General features: G+C 38.6%; 1 protein-coding gene across 2 annotated transcripts in view; it reads left to right on the top strand.

The window, feature by feature from the left end:
• Nucleotides 1–17,222, top strand: part of ADCY2 (adenylate cyclase 2) — a 360,417-nt gene that overhangs the window by 64,579 nt on the left and 278,616 nt on the right. The window contains exon 1 of one of the 2 annotated variants that reach the window (XM_054578339.1): nt 10,139–10,427. The exons of the other annotated variant lie outside the window; for it this stretch is intronic. The gene's annotated coding sequence lies outside the window, so the exon portion shown is untranslated. Of the gene's footprint in view, nt 1–10,138; nt 10,428–17,222 lie in introns of those variants that run through there. 2 annotated transcript variants of the gene reach the window in all.

Genomic DNA, 17,222 nt, shown 5'->3' with positions numbered 1-17,222 from the left:
GGCTTTGTGGTGCAGATACTACAGATAGACAGGATAGACTTAGCTATGCTACCATGTGCTTACAGCTCGGTGAGAAGGCAGACCACGCATATAGGAAAGAAAAGGAATAATGAAATGAGGGAGAAAATTGGTAGTGCTGGCTTTGAAGGAGATTACAGGGAGCTGTAAGAGGGCTCACGGAGAAGGAGGCGTCTAATATAGAAGGTGGTTCATGAGAAATGGCCTCCTTGAGGAGGTGAAATGGAAGCTGAAACCCAAAGGTTGAAAAGAAGCCAGATTTGTTAAGAGTTGAGGTTGTGGCATTTTGAGGTATGGATTTGGGAGAAAAACTTTCCAGGTGGAGAAGATATAAAAGTGGTTGGGGACTCTCACAAGAACTCTAAAAGGACCTTGAGCCTAGGCAGGGGGTGGGGGGTGAAGCTGGATCTTTTGAGTGATGTGGGAAACATAGGCAGGATCAGATCCTGCAGGTTGCCATGGAAAGAAATTTTGATTATACTCTAAGTACAGGGGGAAGTGGCTGGTGAATGCCAAGGGTTGACTGTGTTAACCAAGGCCCTAGCAAGAAATAGGTGACATACTCAAACTGCGTGATTGAGCAGCAGTCAATAAAGATGATGTTCACAAGGCCTGGACAAGGGTAAGAGAAGCCAGCCTGGGGTGGGGGAGTACCAAGGCCAGTCACAACAGGGAGCTGTTACCACTTGAGCCTGATGGAAAGGAGGGTTCAGTAGCCCCAGACCTAGGGGCAAATGGATTCCAGGAGAGTCTTCTAAGGAGCCATGACTTTTGCTTGAGGGACTCTGGCCTTTGGTAACTCAACAGGAGGAGTTCTACCACCTGCCTGTGCCTACAGCTTGTAAATTTTACTGGAAAACTAAATGGAAAAGGAGCCCATTAACCCATTTCACAGATACCAGCCTCTTAGGCATCAGAGAGGGTGGAAAAGAACATAGAGTGAATGGGGAAGAGAAAACAGTATGCAGCACTGAGAGGAACAGGAATTGAATTGCCTTTTGAAGGGGTCACTGCACCAGTAGTATAGAGAATGGAAGGAAGGGGCAAATGTGATGACAAGTGGTTTGAACAATGGAAGGCTCCCCCCAGTACTCTAGAGGAGAGGGGATGTTATCTGGCTGGACAGTGGCAATGGAGAAGAATGATGGATTTGAGGTGTATTTTTAAGGTAGAATAAGCAAGTCTTGTTGGGCGTGATCTGAGGGGTGAGGCAAAGTCAAGGATAACTCACAGGATTTTGTTACAGGGTAAAAGCCAGCACTGTTTTATGAAGTGGGAAAGAATGTGGCAGACCAAGAGGGAAGAATCAAGAGTGATGTTTTAAAGACCTTCGTCTGAGGCAATTTTGAGACAACCAAGTGGAGGTGTCAAGCAAAACATCATACATCTTCTTCCAAATTTATATATTTTTCTAAAGTCAAGTCTTCTATTACATAAATTATGAGAACATGTTTTTGAAGTTCATCATCTTTACTTTTTTGCAACCCAGTGATAATACTAGAGAGAAGTAGATGGACTGTGGACCAGTGTGAAGAGAATGGGAGAAAACATCTGCAAATTATGTATCTGATGAAGGATTAATATCCAAAACATACAAGGAACTCTCATAACTCAATAGCAAAAAACAAAAATAATCTCATTAAAAAATGGGAAAAGGGCCTGAATAGAAATTTTTTCAAAGAATGCATCCAAATTGCCAACAGTACATTAAATGAGGCTCAAGTTACTAAGCATCCGGGAAATGCAAATCAAAGCCACAGTGAGATATTACATTACACCTGTTAGAATGGCTATCACCAAAAAGACAAGAGGTAACAAGTGCTGTCCTGGATGTGGAGAAAAGGAAACCCTTGTGTGCTGTTGGTAGGAATGCAAATTGGCACAACTTCTATGGAAAACAGTATGGAGTTTCCTAAAAAAATTAAAAATATAACTACTATACGATCCAGCAATCCCACTTCTGGATATTTATCCAAGGAAAATGAGATTGTCATCTCAAAGAGATATCTGCACTTCCATGTTCCTTGCAGCATTATATATAATAGTCAAGACATGGAAACAACCTAACTATCTGTCAGTGGATGAAGGGATAAAGAAGATGTGGTATATATATAGAATATTATATGTGGTATATGTGGAATAATAGAATATTATTCAACAATGAGAAACAAGGAAATCCTCCCATTTGTGACAGCATGGATAGACCTTGATGGCATTATCCTAAGTGAAATAAGTCAGACAGAAAGGTCAATACTGTATGATATCACTGAGGCATGGAATAAAAAAAAAAACTGAACTCACAGAAACAGAGTAGATCGGTGGTTTCCAAGGTTATGTGGGCAGGGGAAACGGGGAGATGGTCAAAGGTGTCAACAAGTGGTCATTAGCACCGTTGCAGCACCCATAGGAGTGCTCAATATGGGGTACAGTGAAAAGGGAAACTTTATTCAGTGCAAATAGTTCAGTTGTGATATAACACAGCTGCCAGAATAGCAGAGCTGTGGGACAGCTTAAAAGTGCTACATTTATAGCTCAGTTACGGAGCAGCATGGTTGTGGAACCGCATGGCTATGAGGAGGCTCTGGGGCGAGGCCCCTCTCAGGCTACAGAGCTCTGCTTTGTTCTGCTCAGCCTGCTCTGCTTCACTTTGCACTTGTCTGCTCTGCTGTGCCCTGCTCTCTCCACCTGCTCTTCTCCACTCTGCCCGGGAGACATCCTCAGTGTTTCATTTTCAGTGTTTCAGCTCCAGGCATGGAATTACGGTGTTTCGTTTTTACTGGAAAGGGAAAGTGCCCTCCCAGAGCCAGAAGAAAGCTAACTTACATAAGAGAGAAGTCCCCGGCCCTGGTTGCTAATTGGCCTGTCCTCATGCTCAGGAGGATTCCAAATTCTTGTGGTTTGGTCCAAAAAGCACTGTCCTGATTGGTTGGAATGGGGCTGCTCTGATCAGTTGGTGAAAGTGCCAGTAGGGGTATAGCTGCACAACTCTGATTGGATGAGGGAAGTCTCAGTCCTTTGGTTGAAATAGGATTCCAGGAATTCCTTTTAGATGGGTTGGCTCAGAAGGCAGAAATACGCAATGCAGGCAGGCAGTTCAGTGCAGGAGGCAGGCGTTCTCCCTGAAGCATGGTTTGTGTGCGAGGCCCCTCTTTAGCAATGGCTGCTAAGTCTGTACGTCTGAGTCCACTTAGCCACTAGGATCCCTTCTCAACAGGTACATTCATTCTTGGGATCAACAAAGGGTAAAAACTTCTAGTTATAAGATGAATAATTTCTCGAGATCCAATGTACAACATGGTGATTATAGTTAATACTATACTGTAGTATATACTAAAAAGTTGCTTTAAAAAAGTAGATCTTAAATGTTCTCACCACAAAAAAGAAATGGTAATTACATGAGGTGCTGGAGGCGTTAACTAACACTGCTGTGGTCATCATTTCACAATATGTCAGTGTATGAAATCATCATGTTTTGCACCTTAAGTTCACACAATATGTCAAGTATATGTCTGTAAAGCTGGGGAGAGAAAGAAATACCACCTCTTCTCTCTGACACTTATAGTAACACTAGGAGATCAGGAAATTAAGAAAAATTTCTTGAAAATCATAAAATTTTATGATTTTTTCATAAATTTTTTTCCAGATTCAGTTTATCTGGTAAAGATTGCTCAACATTTAACAGAGGCAATCTGGTTGGGGGTAAAAATGTATGCATGTTTAGCCAGAAGAACTGATCCGTAGTCAGCCCACACTTAGACACGGGGCGGGGGGGGAGCGGGGAGGAGAAGGAGTGGGCAGTGAGGTCGGTGGGAAACAGGGCCGGTGCCAGGGAGGAGTAGAGTGTTGGGCTGTGGGGATGGCCCACCGGGTCAGAGGCTTCTCAGGGATCCAGGAAGAGCAGGACTCAAACGTAGCCCTCTTTTGTTTGCTACAGCTGGGGCTGGCTTCTTCTAGGGACCCTGCTCATGGGTTTAGTTACTCAGCGACCTACAGATGGCACAGACTCCCGCAGAAGGTTCTACACTCCCAGCAGTGGTTCCCAGCACTGGTTCTCTCGATTGTCATGGCAAATCAGGAACGCACTAGGTGGACATCAAATGGACCGTCTCCAGAAATCTCTTCATTTCCAAAATATCAGGAATTTCCTTTAACAAATGGCTTTCACACAAAGGAGTTAATAACTTGTCTTCTAATATATAAACAATGTGTCTAATGAGAACACATTTTTGAAGTTTGTTGTCTTTATAGTTTTGCAAGCCAGTGGCAATATCAGAGAGGAGCAGATGGACCGTAGAGCAACATGAAAAGTAATAGCACATCTTCCTTTGCTTTGATACCTAGAGAGTATTACTGTAAGTCCAAGAAATTGAAGAAGTGCTTCTTGAAAACCATAAATGTCTAGGTCTGCAAATAGTTTCTCCAGACTCAATTTATCTGTTAAAGCTTGTTCTCTATTGAACATTACCTCTGTCTGTTTTGTGTTTATCCCCACTTCCTTCTATGTTTCCTCTGGTACGATAACTGGTTATAAAAACAATAGGATCGTTTCACCGTAAAGACTATATTCTTCCAGAAAAGGCTCTATGAAAAGAGACAGTCCAAGTTAAGAAGCATTGGATACTGACTTATTTTAAAACAAATAGCAAAGCAATTTTGATGTTCTTAATCCCAGCCTGGTTTCTCATAGGCCTTCACTGTATGCATCAGAGTATTGTCTATATGATTCTGGAACTGTTAACTTTAAAGAAATAAACATATGGAACAGTGCATTTGTTCGTATCCTACTTGCTGAGCTTCTGATTTTGAATTGTGGGTAATCTAGAAACAGAAGCTCTTATCTGGGGTTCTTTGTCGTGTGTGATATCAGTTACCCAACGCGTGTGCTGAAAGCCCAGCTCCTGACTGCAGGTCTGTCTCGCTCTCACCCAGCGTGTCAACCTTGTACCAGAGACAACATGAGCTGTTTCTAAAGGCACTGCTATACAACATCTGTCTAGAAAAAAGTTCAGCCCTTGTTAATATAACGAGAATCGTTTGCGTGACATTGATGTAACCTCATGGCTAAGGAGAATGGACTGGAATGCACATGACTGAGCAAGGACAACTTCCCTGTACTAGTCAGTGGGGGCAGTAGACGCTGTTGAGTGAGCATGTGCACTGTGTGGCCATCACATTCAAAATGACTGAGTCAGTAGAGCAATGAATCTACATCAAATTTTGCACTAAACTTGAACATTTCTCTGTGAAAAATATTCAGGTAATTCAGAAGGTTGCAGCAATAGGCAACTGTTGATTGGCAGCTTCATGACAACATGCCTGTTCACGCATCGTGTCTCGTGCAGTTTTTTGACCAAACATCAAATCACCCAGGTGACTCAGCCCCACTACAGCCCAAATTTTGTGCCCTATGACTTCTGGCTTTTCCCCAAACTAAAATCACTGAAATGTCTTTGAAAGAGAAGACATCTCAGACCATCAATGAGATTCAGGAAAATACGACAGGGCAGCTCATGGCAATTGGGAGAACTGTGTGAGGTCCCAAGGTACCTACTTTGAAGGGGACTGCATTGTCATTGTCCTTTGTACAGTGTTTCTTGTATCTTCACTAAATGCCTCTATTTTTGAGTGTTCATGACTGGATACTTTCTGAACAGACTTTGGAGAGCTTAATCATATCTCATTTTCAGTTTTCTTGAATTTCTACGTTTTTAGATAAAATGCCTTTATTCAAAGCATTGTTTGAGGCCTAATTAGCACTAGGGGCACAATCTGCAGAACTAAAACCAGTCTCTGTGTGAAACTAACTGACCTGTATGTGGACTTAACCCTTCGTCTTCACTGTGTTACTAATCTACTCTTAACATACAGAGATTTAAATTATGTACCAAAACATTTAGTTATGTCAATTATATGTGTATACCCTGCCAGATAGTGATAACTTTTTGTGAATATACCCAGATGTTAAGGGCACTTAGTTTGCTTTATTTACTCTTTTACCCTCTATGACACCTGGGGGATTAAAAATAATGAGAAAGAATTTCTTGACCGATTGATTGAATGAATGAATATAAAACTTTGGCTGATATATGTGATGGAGAACTTTAGGTGTTTGCTTTATCAATACCACAAGTTCAGGACCAGCTCATCCCTTCCTGGGGTGGTCATAACCTACTTCAGTAATAACCTATCAGCAGATGTAACCTATCACCTCCGGGTGCGTAGGGTTGTCTTAATGATGGGTTCACTCTTTGAACAGTTGGGCTCAATACAGGCCTATTTGACTGATACTAAAATGATTAACAAGGATCCTGTTTCTACCAAAACAGAGAACACCATCCAAACATATAAACTAATATTAGCGAGGCCACTGACCAGCTTAAATAATTTGAGTGACATGTAAGGAAATATACATCCATGTGTAAAAAATATTGCTGCTCTTTCCATTAATTTCTTACCTATGCTTTTACATGTGTATGTACGTATATGCGTGTGCCTATGAAAATGTGTATATGTAATATTAATAAACATAGAATGTATTTGAACATACTGGACACTCAAACATTTGTTGAATGGTGTGTCTTTGTTGCTCAATAAATATTTATTGAACTGTTTGAAAGAAAATGTAGATATTTGATAAGATACTGTTGTTCCATCATCTAATATTTTGCAGTAAGCCTAATCTTTGAAGGCAAACAAAGACACCACCTCTATTTGTATAGTATTATTAGACATAACACACTGATAATATTTTTAAAGGGAGATTTCCTGGTCTGAATCAAATTTTGTTCTAAAAGTATGTTTAATTTTGCTGATAAGATATTAGAGTAAACCAAAGGGATGATAGATTTTTCATTATGTATGAGGGGGTGTGACAGGAAAAAACTAAGCTTTCTGTGTGTTCACAGATGCATACAGGACATTTGGGAACAGTCTGCCATCTACTTCTAGAGTGTTTTTAATTTTAACTTGATATTTAAAGGTGTCATTTATATTAGAAAAATGCTGCCTTATTTTATAATTAATAGGATCTTATGGAATTCAATATTTATCTTTTATTTTATAAATTCAAATAAAAAATACTATATAATTATCAGGGTTTGGATAATTAAAATAGCGGAAACCATAATTAGATTTATGATGTACCATTGGTGACATCCTTGAAATGTAAAGAGTTTATTATATTATATGCTTGGTTTATGAACATGGTCCACAAATATGGTTCCAGTTTCAGCATGAGGACATACATTTGAGAGAGTGACATGATTTATAAATAAATCCTGATCTCTCAGGTATACTGGATTGGCTCTAACTTCATGGTTCACATGCTGGAATCAGAAGGTCATTTGTAAAAATGAGGTCAGACAGCATCCTCAAGACATGTCTAATTTTAGCTACCATCTCACAGCTTAGTGAACCTGTTCCATCAATAAGACTCATTTTGTTTATTTTGTAAGATGGTGTAATCACTGGAGGAAGTTACATTTAATGAAGTTCTAAGAATCATGATTTAAGGTGAATTATTATGGTTTCTCGATCTGTGAATATGTGTATTTCCCTGCTGATTCAGAAATGATGTAAGACTTGAATTTTCAAAAAACACTGATATACTGGAAGGCTGTGACTGGAGAATGCACTACTTATGCAACCCTTCAGAGAACCCTCCAGCTTTTCCATGAATAAAAACTGCAGTACATTTCAAGACGGAATGCATTCCATCTTAGAAAGACCAGCTTGCTTTTTGTTGTAAGTTATTATTAACCAGAACACAAAACATTTTATTTCATGACTGCCATGCAAAAATGTAGCAGGGTCTTTCACTAAGATTCACAGGGCATGAAAGTTTCTTTAAGCCAATTCTTCGCTGCTCCAGACATGACCGTGGCTCTGATGTTCCTGGAGCCCAGGGAGACAACATGGGGTGGGAATGCCAGGCAGAAGGCACTGGGAGGCGGAAGGCACAGAAGGCAGAAGGCAGCAGCAAGCAGGCATTTCAGACTCAGCTGCCTCCTGCACCGCCCCCAGGACACACCTCCTTGTTTCCTTTCTCTGCCCTCCTCTCAGGGGCCTCCTGCTCCACCTTTTCCGCTTTGCACATGACCCATGTGCGAGGTGCAGTTCAGTTGTCTTTTACTATCGAGGTCTTACTGGCCTGCATGCAGCGTTCTCTTGCTTTAATAATAGCTATTGCCATTTGCATATAAGTGGACAATTTACAAATATTTTTATACAAAATCATATTATTGACATCATTAAAATGTTAATAGAGCAGATTGTGTCTTTTCTAGGTGAGGAAGCCCAGGTTCTAAGAAGTTGAATGATACTCCTGTAGGGCATAAATATCTACTTTTCACCTCTCTGTTAATATGTGAATTATTCTTCTCTTTGACAAAATATAATGTTAAATCAATTATAATTTCCCAAACTTTTATTCTATATGTATGCTACTGAACTGAAAACGTGACAGTTAATGCTTGAGAAGTCTTCTAAGTGACCAATTAAAAACAAATACAGTTTTCAAAGTTTATTTATAGTCTAAAAATACCCAATTCAAAAATGAATTAGGGAAACATAATCTAATTTACAAGATCTACAAAATTACAAAGTTTTGAGGAGTTTATTCCAATAACAAATATGCACAACCTATATCAAGAAAATGGTGAAATTGTTTCAGTGTACTGATTGACCTAAAGAAGTGATGTGCAGGACGTACCTAGAGTGAATTATAAGCTGTAGCATCCTACTAGGGTGGGAACGGGACTTCAGCCCCACCCCGCTTCCCCGTAGTTTCCTGGAAACTAACTGCTTTCAGATGAGTATTCCAAACCTTGTTTCTCTCCCTCTCCTCTGTCAGCTGGTAAACTTGAATTGTTTCCTATTTTACTGGAAAGTTTTAAGGAACCTGAAGAGGCCACTGCCCATCATATCTACCTTCTCACACTTCTGTCCTGGGCCTTCCTGTCCATCATGGCCTTTGAACAGGTGGGTCTCCCGTTGTGGGCTCATTCTTCTTGACCAGTTTTCAGATATTTTCAACTACCCAAGAGTATGCTTTCCCCCTTTCTCTCCTGCATCCTTAAAATCCCCCTTCTCAGCCACTAGGATGATGTTTCTTCCATCTTAAAAAACAATACTCCTGACCCTATTTCTCATGAACCACCGTTCCATGCCTCTTTCTCCATTTACAACAAACTCCTTGAAAGGGTTGTCTGTGCTCTCCGATCACAGTTTTACCTGGACCCAGGCCACACCACTGCGAGCGGATGAGGTCAGTAACACATTAAGAGCAGCCAGAGGAGAGCAGGGGTCACAGAGTCAGTCTGTTAGGCAGGAATTGCTCTTGTCAAAGTCACTTCATCAAGGTCATTGGTAATATCCATATTGATAAATCTAATGGTCAGTTCTTGGTTTACCTTTTACCAGGCCTATGCAGTGCACCCCCTTGTCCCTCTGAAACTTGGATAGATGCAGCCACACACACACATTTAAACCGTGTATAAGTCTAAGAAGAATGTATAGATACATAATAAACAGTTTAAAAATAATCTATTAGTGGGGGGCAGGAATACTTGAAACATATTTAAAAGGCCATAGATTAATGTTTTTGAAATATAATATAGAGAGCTTTTTTCAAGCTGAAAAAAGATTGAAACCTCAGAAGAGGAATAGACAAAGGCATGAATATAAAAACTCAAAGATAAAAATATAAATAAAAATTTAAGTTCAGTCTCATCAATAATAAATTCAAACCAGCATGTCAGCAACTTGACATTTTCAAAACAGAAAGAATAATAATACAAAACAAAACAGGCATGTTTATGGGCGTAGGGTGATACACATCTATGGAAGGGATTTTGGCAAATTTTTTCTTAATTCTTAAAATGTGCATGTCCTTGGACACATCAGTTCCACATCTGGTAAATTACCTTAAGAACATAATTACACAAATATGCAAAATATGTAACTGAAACTTCATAGAAACCTAGAGTAATTCGGATTAAAAAAAGATCTATTGGTACATTAATAAAACTTCTATATGAATGTTTGTTAATGCCTTAAAGGTGATGTCACTATAAATTAATATATATAGTTAAATAGCAGTTTTGTTCCTTATTTTATTTTAGAAAAAGAGATGAGAAGATAAATATCCAGATCATAACTGGAATGACCTGTGGGTATTAGAGATATCTACATTAATTTACTTTCTCATTGGAATTTTCAATGTTTTGTTTAATGAATATTTATTACTATAAATATAAAATAATAAGATTAAAAAACAAAATTTTTATTTATTAAGGAGATTATATAATTAAAGTTCTACTTTTAAATCCAAGGTGAAGATATCTGATTTTCTCCATTAAGAATACACAGAAAATCTAGAGTTGCTACAAACTCATTGTCTCCAGGGACAGGTGAGCACTCAAACTGTGCACCATCAGATTTATCCCTTTATAATGGTGCTTTTTATCAACTTAAATTATTATAATAGCCTATTTCATATATAGATGTGTATATATACAATATATGCATACACACAAACACATATATGGATGCACACACCTCTGTGTGATGTGATCTCCTGGATCCCAGCCCTAACATCAAGAAGGACATTTGGATGGTAAATACTCAGGGTTCTACCTGGATGAAAACTTAAACTATCCCAAGTGTGGTGCACTCTTGAATTTGCCCTCTTTCTCTGTGTCCGGAGGGGGTGTGTGTGTGGGGGGGGAGGTGTTCACTGTTTGAGGCCCAGGTTTAGCAGACCTGAGCCATTGCCTGGTGACTTAAGACTGCCAGGTGACGGGTGTCGAGGGCATCTGGGATAGCTGGACTGTTAGATTGCTCTTCTGTTATTCTTGATTCCTGTGTTTTTAATTGAAATTTGAAGACAAGTTTAACATTTTATTTCATGCTAAGGTAAAGACTTTAAAGACTGGAATTGGTAAAAATTTATCATTTTTAGTGGGAAGGCACTTTACTTTTGAAAGAAGGGAATTTGATATGTGATTGGAGGTTCATTATTACTGTGGAGTAAGTAGGCGTTTTCATAGACTAAAATATATGTAATTGATGTTAGCTTTTTTCTCTTACAACTTGTAGGAGTTGTATAACATGAATAGATTCTGGAAGAAGCTGTCATTCGGTTAATGCTACTGTTTATATCTTTCAGAAGTTCTTTTATCAGATATTAAATAAAATTATTTTCAAATGGGACTATTTAACTCTTCACAATTCGTTTTAAGCTGACTCTTGTCTGCCCCTGTTCACATCCACCTGTAGGGTGAACAGGAAACAGTGCCCGAACAGACAGGGCTCTGGCTGTTGCTCAGAGGCAAATGGCTGTGATTAGGTGAATTTTGGATTAGATGACAGGAACAACGAGGTGGGTGGGTGGGTGGGTGGGTGGGTAGGTGGGTGTGTGTGTGTATTCTCCTCTGCCAACTTTGTTGCCTCCATCTGAAACAAAATCACACAAAACCAAAAAACCAAAAGAACAGAAATGTACCTTATAGGATATTATCATACACCTTTGAAAGGTTCTATCCACCAAAAAAGAAAAAAAAGAGGTACACATATTTATCTATAATTGATAAATGTAAATACATTTTAATAAATATGTATATATTTAGCATCACTTTGGGGATAGAGTTGTGCGAGAGATGGCTGAGTGTCTTAAATCTGTGTGGTTCTGAACAGGTACGTCCCTTCAGCAAACATGAGGTTAGAGAAGGCATAATTGGGAACATGACCTTGAGGGAAGGGGTGATACTATTGCATTAAAAAATAGAGCCCTCGACAATTGAAAGGCTGGTAAAATAATCACAAAATGAGATTACGTTAAGCAGGGGCTCAAAAAGTACAAAATTATACAAAGGGGAATGCCTTAATATGGATCACCAAGGGGCAGCTGAAGGATTTACTTGGTATATCAACAAATTATAATTTTATCTCTTTAATAACTAGAACTTGACAATATTCAAGATGTAGTCTCACACGTCCATGCTTGGTTATGAAAAGAACCCAATTTGAAATTATGCTTTTTATCACATTACTTACTATTCCCCATTTATCCTTGTGTTTGTGAGAGGACCTAGGCAGTAATAAAAACAACGATTACATAAAATTGACTTTTGGTGAATCTTAGCAACTGAGATCAATATTACTTTTACTTTGAGTTACTGTTTTTTGGTTCTTTTTTATTTTATGCATTACATACAGGAAAATGTTTCAATAATTTTGGTATATAATAGTTTAAGTAATAGGCAGTTGATATTTCTACCTAAAGTAGATACTAAAATCATTACTTTATATACCCAAGAAGTTGTAACCACTAACTAGGTTATTGACATTATACTTTTAATTAAACTTAACTTTATATATTAATGATTTTTACCTTTCTTTAATGATTAGTACTTTCCATTTGGGATTATTTAGAATGTGCTTTTTTATAACCCCCAAAATAAATGAACAATCGTTTTGTTTTCTTCATCTATCCATGTAACACACCCTGTCTTCATGTTCTTCATTGTGGTTATTTATTAAATTAAAAGAAAAAAAACTAATGAAGCTTGTTGAGCATGTACTCCACTGAGTATGAAGTGGGCTCTGCCTTGAAGGCACACAGGTGTCGGGGGGAGATGACACGTTGTACAGTATGGCAGGTGCTATACAGGGGAAGGTGGAGAAATGTGACTGTCCCCAATACCAGAAGCTGCCTGCCCCTCAGCAGCCCTGGGTTTTGAGAGTAAGCAGGAAGTCTCTGACCAGGGTGAAAGGGCATGGGGCACATAGGGAGGGACGGTTCCAAGCGTGGAAGCCAGAGAAACTCAGAGCAGTTGTGTTATGTGAGTCCTTGGTCCTGAAGGTGGGGTTTGTGTGGTGCAGACAGCAACTAGCACAGTTGGAGATCTGCTCTCTGCTCATAATAAATCACGATTGTTTCTGTGATTCTGCCCATTTGCCCAAACCATATGCCAGATGAATCTGCATCCTTGTCTCCTTTTTCCCCCTGCCCAATGGCTGCCTTAGATCAATCCTCTGCTTTCTCAGACTGAAATACTGCACAGAATACCAGCTGCTTTCTGCTCAGGTCCCTGCAGCCCAGGCTCACCAGGGCAGGGAGAGCTTTCTTAAGTCCAGGAGTGATTAAATCACCCTTTTGCTGGTAGCCCGTCTATAGCTCACCATGTCCCTCATCCAGTCTGAACTTCTTGCCAAAGTACGTGAGTCCCCAGGTGCTTCCGCCTCCCCTCATCTCTCTGCTTTAACTCCGTGCCTCCATCCCTCCATACACGCCTCTGTGAGTTGGCTCTTCTTCTAATTGTTCCTTCTGTTCAAACTGAGATGGGAGACTCTCGCATGTGCTCAGATTTCCCCACCATAGCCACCCTAGTAAGCAGGGCCTGGATCCTGTGTCCAAGGACTCTTCCAGGCCTGGCAGATGGTGAGGAGGCAAAGGCGGGGGTGTGGGGGGGGGGACAGCACACCGTTTAGGCCATTACCTGAGCGCTGAGAGCCTCTGAGGCTTCATTTTCAAGTCACAGTGAGCACTTGAGAAGCACTCTCATAGGTTTCCAGCGGAGTGTGAATTACCTGGAGAGCTACCAAGGTGTCAAGTGACAGAACTCAACAGAGTGTTAAGAACAAGAAAAAGAAAGAAACAGACTCCATTTTTTAATAGTTGTACTATAGTAGCTTTAACTAAACTTCAGACAGGGAGAAAAAGCAATGGATGGAATTGTTGACTCCATCCTTGTAAACCATGCTTTTCTGGGAGACACAGGACCCACGGTGACACTGTTGATGTGCAGGAGTGAGAATGGGAAACCCACCCCCTGCCATCAGTGTCACGGCTGCTGGGCTGGCTGTCCCATGGGAGGCCCCCGCACTCCCTTGGAGGAATGTCCAGATGCTTCATCTCTGCTGTCACTTCTTTTCAGTTTTTCTTTCTCAACCTTCTCTACCCTCAAGATAAAACAAAACTTAGGTAAACCCACATTTTATTTCCGGTGCCCGTTTTTAGTGTGGTCTAGTCTGTGAGCTGTATTTAGACACGCACACACATATGTTAGCCTCAGTTGCCCCTGGCATCCCTCCCACATAATGGTAAATGAATGCACTCTGAATAAAAGGCGTTACATCTGCTATGCGGGGACTTGTGCCACTCTTTCGTAATGTGCCGGAAGCTCATGTGTCTCCATGTCAGGAGTCTCAAATTCATTTGTTTAGAAGAATCTAGCATACTGTTGTGCACTCTGAAGATGAATAAATTAATTACTTTTGGAAATTAATACTATAACAGCCCTTAGTACCTGGAATTCTGTTTTGTTTCCAGGAATTTAACTAAATGCATTGAAATGGAGGATAGTTTCCTTTCAATGAAATGACCTAAACTGAATATATGTTTGAATTTTTTTTAATCTTGAGGTCAATGCACTTCATATGTGGTTAGTAAAAAGATCCTTCTTAAACAGTGCAATATTTTATTTCCAGTGCAGTTAGACTCATTTTAAGTATACTTGGAACAGACATACTGTACCTTTTAAATTTCTCTGAAACAGGTTCCCTTGAGTGTGCTAAATCTGAAGATTTTGACATCCTTACCTAAAAATAGTTCATGAAATAGTTACAATTTCTTCAATTTAAGAATGGATTTAGAGGTAGTTTCAATGAATTATTTAGCCAGTCAGTGGGAAGTTTTCACTCCTTTCAGAAAAAGGACTAATCACACGAAAGATGACTGAATTTATCAAAAAGTTTTCTGTCACTTCTACCAAAACGTGCAGAGTAATATGTGGAAGATGCTGGGAGTCATGTGAAAAATAAATAAAGGACTATCATTATTGTTGACCAAAGACAGACTCCAAGGTTAAAATAGGGATGGGATGTTTAAAATTTATAAATGAAAGATTAGAACTATCAGGGGTTGTTTCATAGACTTTTATGATTTTTCATTAAATTTATGATTTGAGTACAAAAAAATGCAAAAGATCATGCTTTTAAAAGAGAAGAAATAAAATCACTAAGATACAGATGACAACTTAAAAGTTATTTTTTCAGTGCATTTATACATTGAGCCACTGAAAATCTGAAAAATAGAGATATTGTAGATGGATGACAGAAAGATGATAGCTAGATGATAGATGGATAGATAGATAGATAGATAGATAGATAGATAGATGACCTAAGTAGGTAGATAGGTAGGTACATAGGTGAGATAGATAGGTAGCTATAGATGGGTATATAGATGCATACGTGCCAGTCAGTGGTCCTGTTGCAACTCTGCAGGCAGCACACGAATGCAGTTGCTGCCCAGATCATCAGAACACATCAGAAGACCAAGGGCTGAGCAGAGAGTCACATTCTTTTTGCTTTACTGTTTTTTTTCCATGTTGGCACTTGAGCAGTATAATTTAACTTGAACTTAGGAGGTAGTCTGTTTAAAATGATGAATAATATGTGCATACCCCTAATGATTTGCTTATATTTCATTGGTTTCAAAGCTCCTATCAGAGGTGATGGGGTGAGGATAGGAAAGTACCTCGTTTTCCCCCATGACTTCTCTACGACCCTCTATCTCCTTCCTCTGCTTAATAATATACAAATAGTAGGAGACTGCAAAGCAGACTAAATGCCAATAAATGCTTATAAATATAAAAATCCAAATGAAATAGATGGGTTTTTAATTAAGTATATGTTATCTAAACAGAATAAAGGCAACTGAAAGGGTAAAATAACAGTTTGAGAAATTGAAAGAGACAGAACTTATTTTTAAAAGGGCTCTAGTTAAGAAAAGAGTATTCTAGGACTGAATGGTGTCTGTAATGTTTCACATTTGCGAATAGGAAAAGAAACATTTTCCAATTCACTTTTATGACTTTCGCACCAGCCTAATATTGTAATCTGATAAAGATAGCAGAAGTGCTATCTTTAGCACAGCTACTGACAAATCTCATGGAAGTGGATGCAAAATGTTATAAAAACTATTGGCAATTTAGTCCAATAGTATACCAAATCCATAGTATTAATGATATCTAACACTTGCATAGATGATGTTATCTTCCATGTACTAGTCTAAGTTCCAATGTTATAGTATTAACTAAAATGAAAGCTCATAAAGTCTATTTTTCTGTCTTGCTATTTGGTATAATAACAGAATCTAGAGTTGTGCCTAGCACAAGACAGAAACTCGATAAATTTCTTCACTAAATGACTCAATTTTCATAACAATATGAAGTTGATACTATTTATATTCCCATTTTATAAAAAAGAGTGTAATAGGCCCAAAGACATGAAGAAATTTGCCCGAGGTCACACATATCATACATAAACAACTATGTAGTAAGGTTTATCCTGGGAGTGCAAGGAAGGTTTAATGTTAGAAATCTAATAATACTTTATTATTCTAATCTATCAAAGGGAAAAATTATAAGGTCATTTGATATGTGGTCAAAACAGTTTGGATGATTCAATTCTAATTCTTAGGGGTGGGGGAAACACATTAAAATAAAAATTAAATGAAAATTTTCTTAAAGCTTTACTTAAAAGAAAACTCAAATACAGATTCCAAATTCTCACAGGTGTAACATTAGAGGGACGTCCACTAAGATGAAGACCAGAGAAGGATGTATGCTCTCAGGTCTGTTGTGCTTAACCAAACGTTAGTTGAATAGGGAGAAAATTAAAGTATACATATAGGAAAGGGTAAATTGTCATTAATTGTGCTACTATCTATTGATCGTGATATATAATAGTGGAGTGATCATGGCCAGGTATTCAGCCTCTCTAAACTGTATTATTAATTTCTCAATTGAGAATCTTAATATCACATACTTCACAACTTTGTTGTTAAAATAAATTGGATAATGCATGTAAGGTGCCTCTTTTACAGTAGTTGGCAAATAGTAAGCACTCAATAAATGTTATTTGTTTTTATTATAGCCTCCTGCAAAACAAAGAGACACAATTGAAAACCATTAGAACCAATGGAGAGATTCCATATATTAGTGTGTTATAAGTTCATATATGAAGCTTTGTAATATACAGTCTGAAAAAGTTAGCAAACATAATGGGAAGATAACTCTAGTTCCATTAACACTAATATATCTAGGAATGTATTATTATGTTAACATATTAACAATAAAATGTGTGGGGACAAACATGAGAAGAAATATTCTCTTGGAAGAAAACTATAAAACTTTCAGAAG

The sequence above is a fragment of the Pteronotus mesoamericanus genome, unplaced genomic scaffold, assembly GCF_021234165.1.
Source record: "Pteronotus mesoamericanus isolate MK-2021 breed Mesoamerican mustached bat unplaced genomic scaffold, CSHL_Meso_final contig_50, whole genome shotgun sequence".
Lineage (NCBI taxonomy): Eukaryota > Metazoa > Chordata > Mammalia > Chiroptera > Mormoopidae > Pteronotus > Pteronotus mesoamericanus.
The sequence above is the reverse complement of the archived record's forward strand: the minus strand, read 5'-3'. Positions and strand labels throughout refer to the sequence as shown.